We start from the raw sequence: 8,327 nt of genomic DNA, 5'->3' as shown, positions 1-8,327 counted from the left end.
CTCTTTTATTAGTTTCTATAAAAGATTAAGAAAAGATTTGATATCTTTCCTTATTTGTAGATTGAAAGGAGATTTTAATTTTTAGAGATAACTTTCCTTTTTGGAAATCATCCACATGTTTAAAAGAAAGATTTTAATTTATAAAATTTTCTTTTTATAATCCACCATGAAGGGAAAATTTATTGGAGAAATTTTTTATAAATTTCCGAAAACAAATTAGGAAGTTTTAATTTTTGTTTTAATTAAAACTCTCCTTGTTTTGGGGAAATAAGTGGTCGACCATATAATAATGAAAAGGAAAATTATTTTTAATTAAAATAAATTTTTCCTTTTCATGGCAAAAAAATTAAGAAAGTTTTTAATTAAATTTCCTTATTTGTCAAGACCAAGGATTATAAAAGAGGGGGTAGAGGTGCTTTCATAGCTAACGACTCTATTTATTTTTCTCCTCTATTGTTCTCCTTGGGTGTGGCGGGCCCCTCCTCTTTCTCTCTCCTCCATCTTGTGGCCGAACCTCATCTCATCCTTGGAGTCCTTGTGGTGGCCAGATCTTGCTTGGAGAAGGAGAGAAAAGGAGGCAATATTTCTAGCATCCCTTGGAGCTTGGTGGTGGTCGAGCCTCTTCATCTTTGGAGGAGCTCTTGGTGGCCGAAACCTAGAAGGAAGAAGAAGGTGCTTGATGGTTCTCATCTCGGAAGATCGTTGCTCACACAACGTCCGAGGTTAGAAGAGGAATACGGTAGAAGATCAAGAGGTTATTTTTGCTTACAAAGAAAGGTATAACTAGTAATTGTTTTCCGCATCATACTAGTTTTCTTTGTATAGTTATTTTTAGAAATGCCAAACACAAGAGGCATATGATTCTAGAGTTTTCGAATTTGTTTCGAAGTTGTGTTTATTTTATTTTATTTTTTCGAATTTGTGATTCGATTGTTCTTTTTGGTTAACCTAGAATTATTTAAGGAAATAAATATTAGCTTTCCTTAAAAGGCTTTGCCTAGGCAGTGGCGGTTGCTCTCATATCCAAGAAGGCCATGTGCCTCGCCATGCAGTCCTGGAAGCCAATTTTGAGAATTCATATTTATGGAATTAATAACTTAGGTAGATTTGAATCAATAGTGTTAAGTTCAACTTGCGATTCAAATCTAAATCATTAAGAACAGATAAGTTAAATTTGGAATCAATGATGTTAAATTTGGAATCAATGATGTTAAGTTCCGTCTGCGATTCCTAATTTAACTTCTAAAGAACACAATAGGTTATTTAAGGAAAGGTTCGACACTTGTGCAAAAAATTTTTGTACAGTGGAACCGGTATGATTTTCTTAGAACTAACCAACACAAAGCTCCCGCCATGCGGGATCCCGGGGAAGGATTCATTGTACGTAATTTTACCCTACTTTTTTGCAAGCATTTATTTCTAGGATTCGAACCCGTAATCTTTTTATTATAAAATAATAATTTTATCATTGCATCAAGATTCCCCTTCGATATATACATATAAATTATTAAAAAAATGATAATGTATAAAAACATTTTGGATCTCCTTTTTCTAAGGGTCTTCTGCTCTCGTGTCCAACCAATCACTTTGATCGATGCACCATCTTTTGACTCCTAACCCTCCCTCTGCATTGCCTTTGCCTAGTTGCTTTGACCCTTTCATCACCACATCTACCATTGCATTTCATCTATTTGTTTCATGACTTGTTGACTCAGCTTGAGCTCATATATGAAAACCAAAACCTCTGGTACCGTCTCTTTAGCCATGGTATGTTTGCCCCCATAAGTTATCGTAATTGATATATATATGGATAATTACTTTAATAGATTTTGAAGTCAATTCTTAACGAGTGTCGAGTGTAAAATGTCTTATTGGATGCTTAATATTTCTCCAGTAAAGAGTCGTTACATAGGACAAATATCCCTATAATTTATCCTCTTCTAAAAATTATGAGATTGTCTTGAAGGAAGGTAATGGCGTTACCTTTTGACTCTAATGGTATGTTTACTAAAATGATTAGGTATGCAGGGATGTTTCGTTGGAATTCTAATGCTATGTTTACTCTAGAGTGTGGATGAAGAAAAGAAAAGAATCAACGATAGAAAGTTATCTTTGGAAGAAGAGAAAAGAAAGGGTGAAGAAATCTTTTCCTTTGCACACTTGTTTACCTTGTTAGAGAAAGGTGAATACTTATGATGTAATTTTGTAAATAAAAAAGGGTGCATGCATCATTTGTTTTTGTACATAGTGTAATTTTGTGAGTTAAAAAAACTATATGCGTCATTTTTTTTTGTATATGGTGTAATTTTGTGAATGCAAAAGGGGTGCATGCGTCATTTTTTTCCATCCGTTGCTTTCCGTCCGATTTTGAGGTGATCGATTTTTGCTCCAAAATTATCCGTTGATGGATTACGTTACTTTTCCTTCGGAAAATTTTAATGAAGTAACGACGAAAATTTTTCCATCATGAAAATTTTTCCTTAATGTTACTTTCCACTCTCTCGAGTAAACAGAGCCTAAATATAAGGGGAAATGGAAAATAATAATTTGAATTGATAATTATTGATGGGAAAGAAAATACTAAAGTAATAATAGTTCAAATCAAACCTCAAAAATCCATTTGGTGTTTAAGTGGAAGTCACTACTTTCTAGTAAGCATGGTATGGGATACTATCGAAGCAGTAGAAATAAACTATGTTATTTTTCTAAATATTTATTTGAGTGGATAAATTGGCATAGATAAGTAAGCTTAAATTAATGAGTTAATATTTTTGAAGTATCATCATTTAACCACGGATGGATGTGAATTGACAAGGTGATAAAAATTAAATTTCATCTAACATATGTGATAAATTTAGAGCAACAAGTTGTCACAAATTAAAAGACGTAAGACACAATTCTTTTTTCAATTTCTACAAAAATAATTAATGTTGTGAAGACAATTATAAATCCCAATTAATAGTTTAGAAAAAGAGACCAACAAATACATATGAAATAGGGGATAATAATATCCATCGAATCATTTATCAATACATTTAAACAAGTTTGTTAAAGAAAACTTGTTAAAGAAAACTTGTTAAAGAAGGGGCACTCAATAGTAATTCAACCTCCTCCCTTTCTTGTAGCCTCCTGCGCCGATTCCAGCGCGCGTCGTCATGGCTTGCTGCTACAACCTCAATTGGTTGTTCCAACAAACGAGGACAGATCCTCTGGACCGCAAACGAGGGCAGATGGCCTGCGCGAGTGGTCCCGTTCTTCGAGCAGTAGAGGCTACTTACTTTTCATCTTAATTAATATGTTCTAATTCCTTCACAGCTAGCGTTGTCAATTGTACTTGGCTCCACAATTGGCAATGGCACTCCAATAACTAGGTCAATTATCCCGGCCGTTTAAGCTTGTGGTGGCAGTAGCAGCAAACCACAATAATTGATGGTTTCACTAGACCAATGATTTGTTATGCAAAATCTAAATCTTATGATAGATTTATCACTTTCAAACGTTACGATATAAATTTAAATTCGTCCAAACAATTATTGAGCAATGAAGATGGTCAATTGTTGTGTTGGTCCTTGTAGCTAGCTGCAAAATCATATCCTTAAATTTCAATCGCCGCCGTGATAATAATGTTGTGTCGGCACGCAGACAATTGGCAATTCCAGGTGCATGCAACATGGCGTGTCTGGGCCACATTTATCTCTCACTTTCTAGTCCCATCACTTCCTCCTCCTCCCTTGGTTACGATTCCGAAGACTCGCAGGCTCTTTTCTCCACGATTTGCCAGCGCCATGAAAACAAACAAACAGAATCCAGAGAAAACAGGAGAAAAACACAGGACATTATATTCCCTTAATGCGTCCCTAGAACAAACACCACTGGATGCTTGCTCTGCTTTCGTTGCTTTCAGATTTTGCCCATTCCGGTGGACTGCTCCGAGTTGGGAGGGCAGCGTGCGTATGCACGGGACCAAACTGCGACTGTGACGAGAGAGACGGAGACAATTACATTTACTATCGTATTGACTATGTGTTTGATACGGTGTGTTATGATAGGGACGTGACAATCAAAAATTAAAAAGATGTGATAATCAAAAGTCAAAAGGATATGACAGCCAACAGATGGAGAAAGATGGGGTAATACCACCGTGTCGGCAGTCATATAATGTCAGGTCAGGATTTACAGATCAAGATCCCAGATCTACGGCATGAGGCACGATTAGGGAAAGGTCTGGATTATCCCAACCGGTCGGGTATTCACAACCAAGTCTGCATATTCCAACCTGATACTCCTAGGCGGGATTTTGCAGGTCGGGACCTCCGATCTGAGCACCCATAACTAAAACCTGGGGCATAATCCAGATAACGTCTGATCTACTCCGCTTGGTCGGATTTCCACAGCTCAACTATATCCAAGCCTGGTCCTTCAATTACTGATCATCCTGAGCTTCTCCCATTCATACCCGGTCGGGAAGGTGTTACACGACGATGAGGCCAAGTGATCGTAATCGCCTATCAGAGAATAACTGCTGCATGACAGAGAATATTCCAATAGCCTGTGGTCCTCTACCAATCGAACCTTCCTCCAGTCTATCAAAGGATGTCGCGTGGCATCCATCACCAGACAGATTATGACACCCAACATTCCCTGACACCCGTCAGATCCTAGAGGTACGCACTGTCATATAAAAAGGGAGGTCCTCTCCCTTGTGCAGGTACACTCACTCACACATTTGCACTTGTCTTCTACTTTTCTTCTTCTTTCGTACACTGTTCTTCAGGGGAAAAAATACCTGACTTGAGCATCGGAGGGCCTGCTCCAGGGACTTTTTCCCTAGTTCTTGGCCTCTAACGTCGGGTGTACTCTGAGTGTGCGCAGAGGTCGGGTACCTCCAGTTTGGTCATCACCGTCCGTCAGCATCACGTGGGGATTTGTTCTCGAGGTTTCCTACGAAAAGGGAGTTTCAGCCACCCCCTCGTCAACGTCAACGTCAACGTCAATGCCAACGACAGCACATCTAACCTTCATCTGACCCAGATTCTAGACATGATCAATTTGGCATCGTCTGTGGGAACATATTCACCTGTTCTGGAGAGTGAAGATGGAGGATACCGGAAAAATCAACGTGGCCATGACCATGGGGAGTATGAACTATTCAAGGAAGCCAAGAGGCGGGCAATTCCCGACAAACAGACCACCGCTTCCAGACCACATAAGATGCCTGAAGTTTCTAAAGACCCGACTCATATTTCTGACAGAGGATCTAAAAGGAAGCAGCCCGAGGAGTTCCCCCCGGCCTTCTTTAGGGAACCCGACCTGGACTATTATCACTGGGGCCCAAGGGGCTATAACAAAAAAGAGCACCTACCGGCTTCCATGGCCGAGAGCTCCCCGCCCAGGGATTCCAGGAAAGGGAAAGCCCTGATCCTTAAGGAGGAGCCCCGAGGGGAATCCGAGGAGCAAGTGCCCTTTTCCCCAAGAGTTCTCGAGGAAAAGTTGCCTAAGGGGTACAAGCCCCCCGCTATAGGAGAATATGATGGTAGCAAGGACCCAGAGGACCATATTCACAGATTTAGGAACGCTGCATTGCTGCACCAGTATAGCGATGCCATCAAATGCCGAGTATTTCTAAACACTCTGTCTAGCTCGACACAAAGGTGGTTCGATGGATTGTCGAATGGGTCTATCACATGCTTCCAGGACTTCAAAACCATCTTCCTACATTATTTCGCCAGCAGCAGGAAGTACTAAAAGACGGATCACTGTCTCTTCGCTCTCAAGCAAGGCTCTGCTGAGCCCCTAAGGAGCTATATCAAACGTTTTAATCAGGTAGTCCAAGATGTTCTGTCCGCTACTTCGAAAATATTGATGAGCGTCTTTTCCCATGGACTGGTGGAAGGGGAATTCTTCCGAGATCTCATTCGAGATCCCGTTAAGAACTTTGATGAGATGCTGGGAAAGACGGCCAGTTATATCAAGGTGGAAGAGGCTCAAGCAGCTAGGCGGAAAGCGGACAAGGCGCCGGCTCCCGCCAACAAACCAGAGAAAAGGGCACCCTAACCACTAGCTCAACCTCTTCCTCGCGCCCGGGAGGCCAGGCCACCATTCTCGCTCGATCAAGATCCTTGGCCAGCCCAACGTGTAACGGCTGTCCAAGCTTCCAGACCTAGTTCGTGGGGCCCACGTTATTGTATTTACCATCGATCCCACACTCATGCCACCAACGACTGCTTCCAATTCGCCCGTGACTCCTAGCGCGCTGCTAAGCTGGGCCTATCTCCACCTGAGCTTGCTCCTCAACTCCAGAGGTTGGTAGATGGCCAACAGGTCACAACCTGTTAGACTGGTAGACCCCGAACAGATCATGTTGGGTAGGGTATTCAGCAATTCAGTCACGACCAAGAACTAGGAGAAGCCCGGGAGGAGGAAAACAGGGGCAATGTTGTCATCCAAGAGATCGGCATTATCTCCGGGGGGCCCACGGATGGAGATTCCACCAGGGCTCGGAAGTCATGGGCGTCGTTTAAAAGTACATGCTATAGGAGGCAACCAAAAACAAGCTGTGGGGCCCATTATCAGCTTTAGGCACAAGATTTGGAGGGGATGGAGCTCCCGCACTATGATGCTTTGATAATCAAGGTCGTCATCACCAACAGTCTCATGGCCAAGGTTTTCATGGACACTAGAAGCTCTGTCAACGTGCTGTTCAAAAGCGCATTCGAGGGCATGCAGATTGAAGCTAGTGAGCTCTAACCTATGGCTACTTCACTGTACGGCTTCACCGCCCATGAAGTGAGACCCATGGGCCAGATCAAGCTGGCCATATCTTTAGGTAGCGAGCCCCTAGTACAGACAAGGAGAAGCACCTTCACAGTGGTAGATTCACCGTCTTCGTACAACGTCATCTTGGGGAGACCAGCCTTGCATGAATTCCAAGTGGCAGTCTCCACTTTTCACCAGAAGATTAAGTTCCCGGCGGGAGACCAGGTCGGAGAAGTCAGGGGTGAGCAACTAGTCTCCCACAAATGCTACATCGACATGGTGAGGGTGGAGGCTCGCAAAGCTCAAAAAATCCAGAATGGCGACATCCACGTCATCTAGGAGGAGCCCCTTATTGGTGCGGGAAGCATCCGACGATCGAACCTGAGTTTTGATAATGGCAAAGGATTCAAAGTTAAGGTGTGTTGTGATCTAACGTGCTTGACTAAGTGTTTCAGGAAAGTCCTAACTATGGTTAGGCAGGTAAAAACCCTAGGGGGTGGTAACCTTAGGTCATAGGGGGTGGTTACCCTATGTGGAAAGTCTTGGTGGGTCGAGTGCTTCAGGCAAAAGTCCTAGGAGAGGGGGGTAACCCTAGGTGGAAAGTCTTGGTGTCGCGAACTAGGTGAAAGACTGGACCAGCCGGGAAGCAGAAGTCCAGCAGAAAGTCCGGAAGCATCGAGCACCGAGCAAAAGTCCAGTCGATCTGGAGGATCGCACTGGCATCAGGTAAATCTCCTGAGTGGAGTAGGTGAGGACGCGTTCCCCGAACAGGGAACAGTAGGCGTCGGGTCGACCTAGGGTTTCCGGTTGGAAATTCGAAGTCAGACCCGGACAGTCTGGAGACTGTCATTATATTCTGTTATCATATCTAATATTATCTCTGTGCTAACTTGGTTTTGCAAGACGTGTTTTGTAGTTGTGGACTAACATGTTTTGCAGGGCCAAAATTCAGAGTTTAGCCTCGGATGAACAATGTCTGAGGCGCCTCCATGGGGCTTGGAGGCGCCTCGGGTGCAAGCTAGCACATGTCTGCGCAGAAGACTTGGAGGCGCCTCAGACGTGGCTGGAGGCGCCTTGGACCAGACGCTAGAGGTGCCTTGGACCAGACGCTGGAGGCGCCTTGGAGCAGCCTGGAGTCGCCTCAAGCAGGATAAAGCGCGACTTGTTCTGCACTTATCACCGCGGCAGACTCGGTGCCTGGAAGCGCCTCGGACAGCCTTGGAGGCGCCTCCAGCACACTATAAAAGGGCACTTCGAACAGTAGCTTAATCTAACTCACTCCAAGCAATCCTTCTGCGACTAGCTGCTAACGACACGATCCCGAAGTGCTGCGACGGTCCCCCGACGACCCGGAGCTCCGAATCTTCAGTTATTCATATTGTCGTAGGTATAATTTATTGATTATTGTACTTCACTTGTAATTCTATTCGAGCTATTAGTTGTTGCCCACGGAAAGTTATCAAGGATCGCGAGCCTTCGAATAGGAGTCGATCAAGGCTCCAAACGAAGTAAATTCCCCTGTGTCCCTGTGTCCCTGTGTTTGTGTTTCTTTATTCCGCTGCGTATTTTAA

This window comes from Zingiber officinale, chromosome 4A, assembly GCF_018446385.1.
Source record: "Zingiber officinale cultivar Zhangliang chromosome 4A, Zo_v1.1, whole genome shotgun sequence".
NCBI lineage: Eukaryota > Viridiplantae > Streptophyta > Magnoliopsida > Zingiberales > Zingiberaceae > Zingiber > Zingiber officinale.
This window is presented reverse-complemented; position numbering follows the sequence as displayed.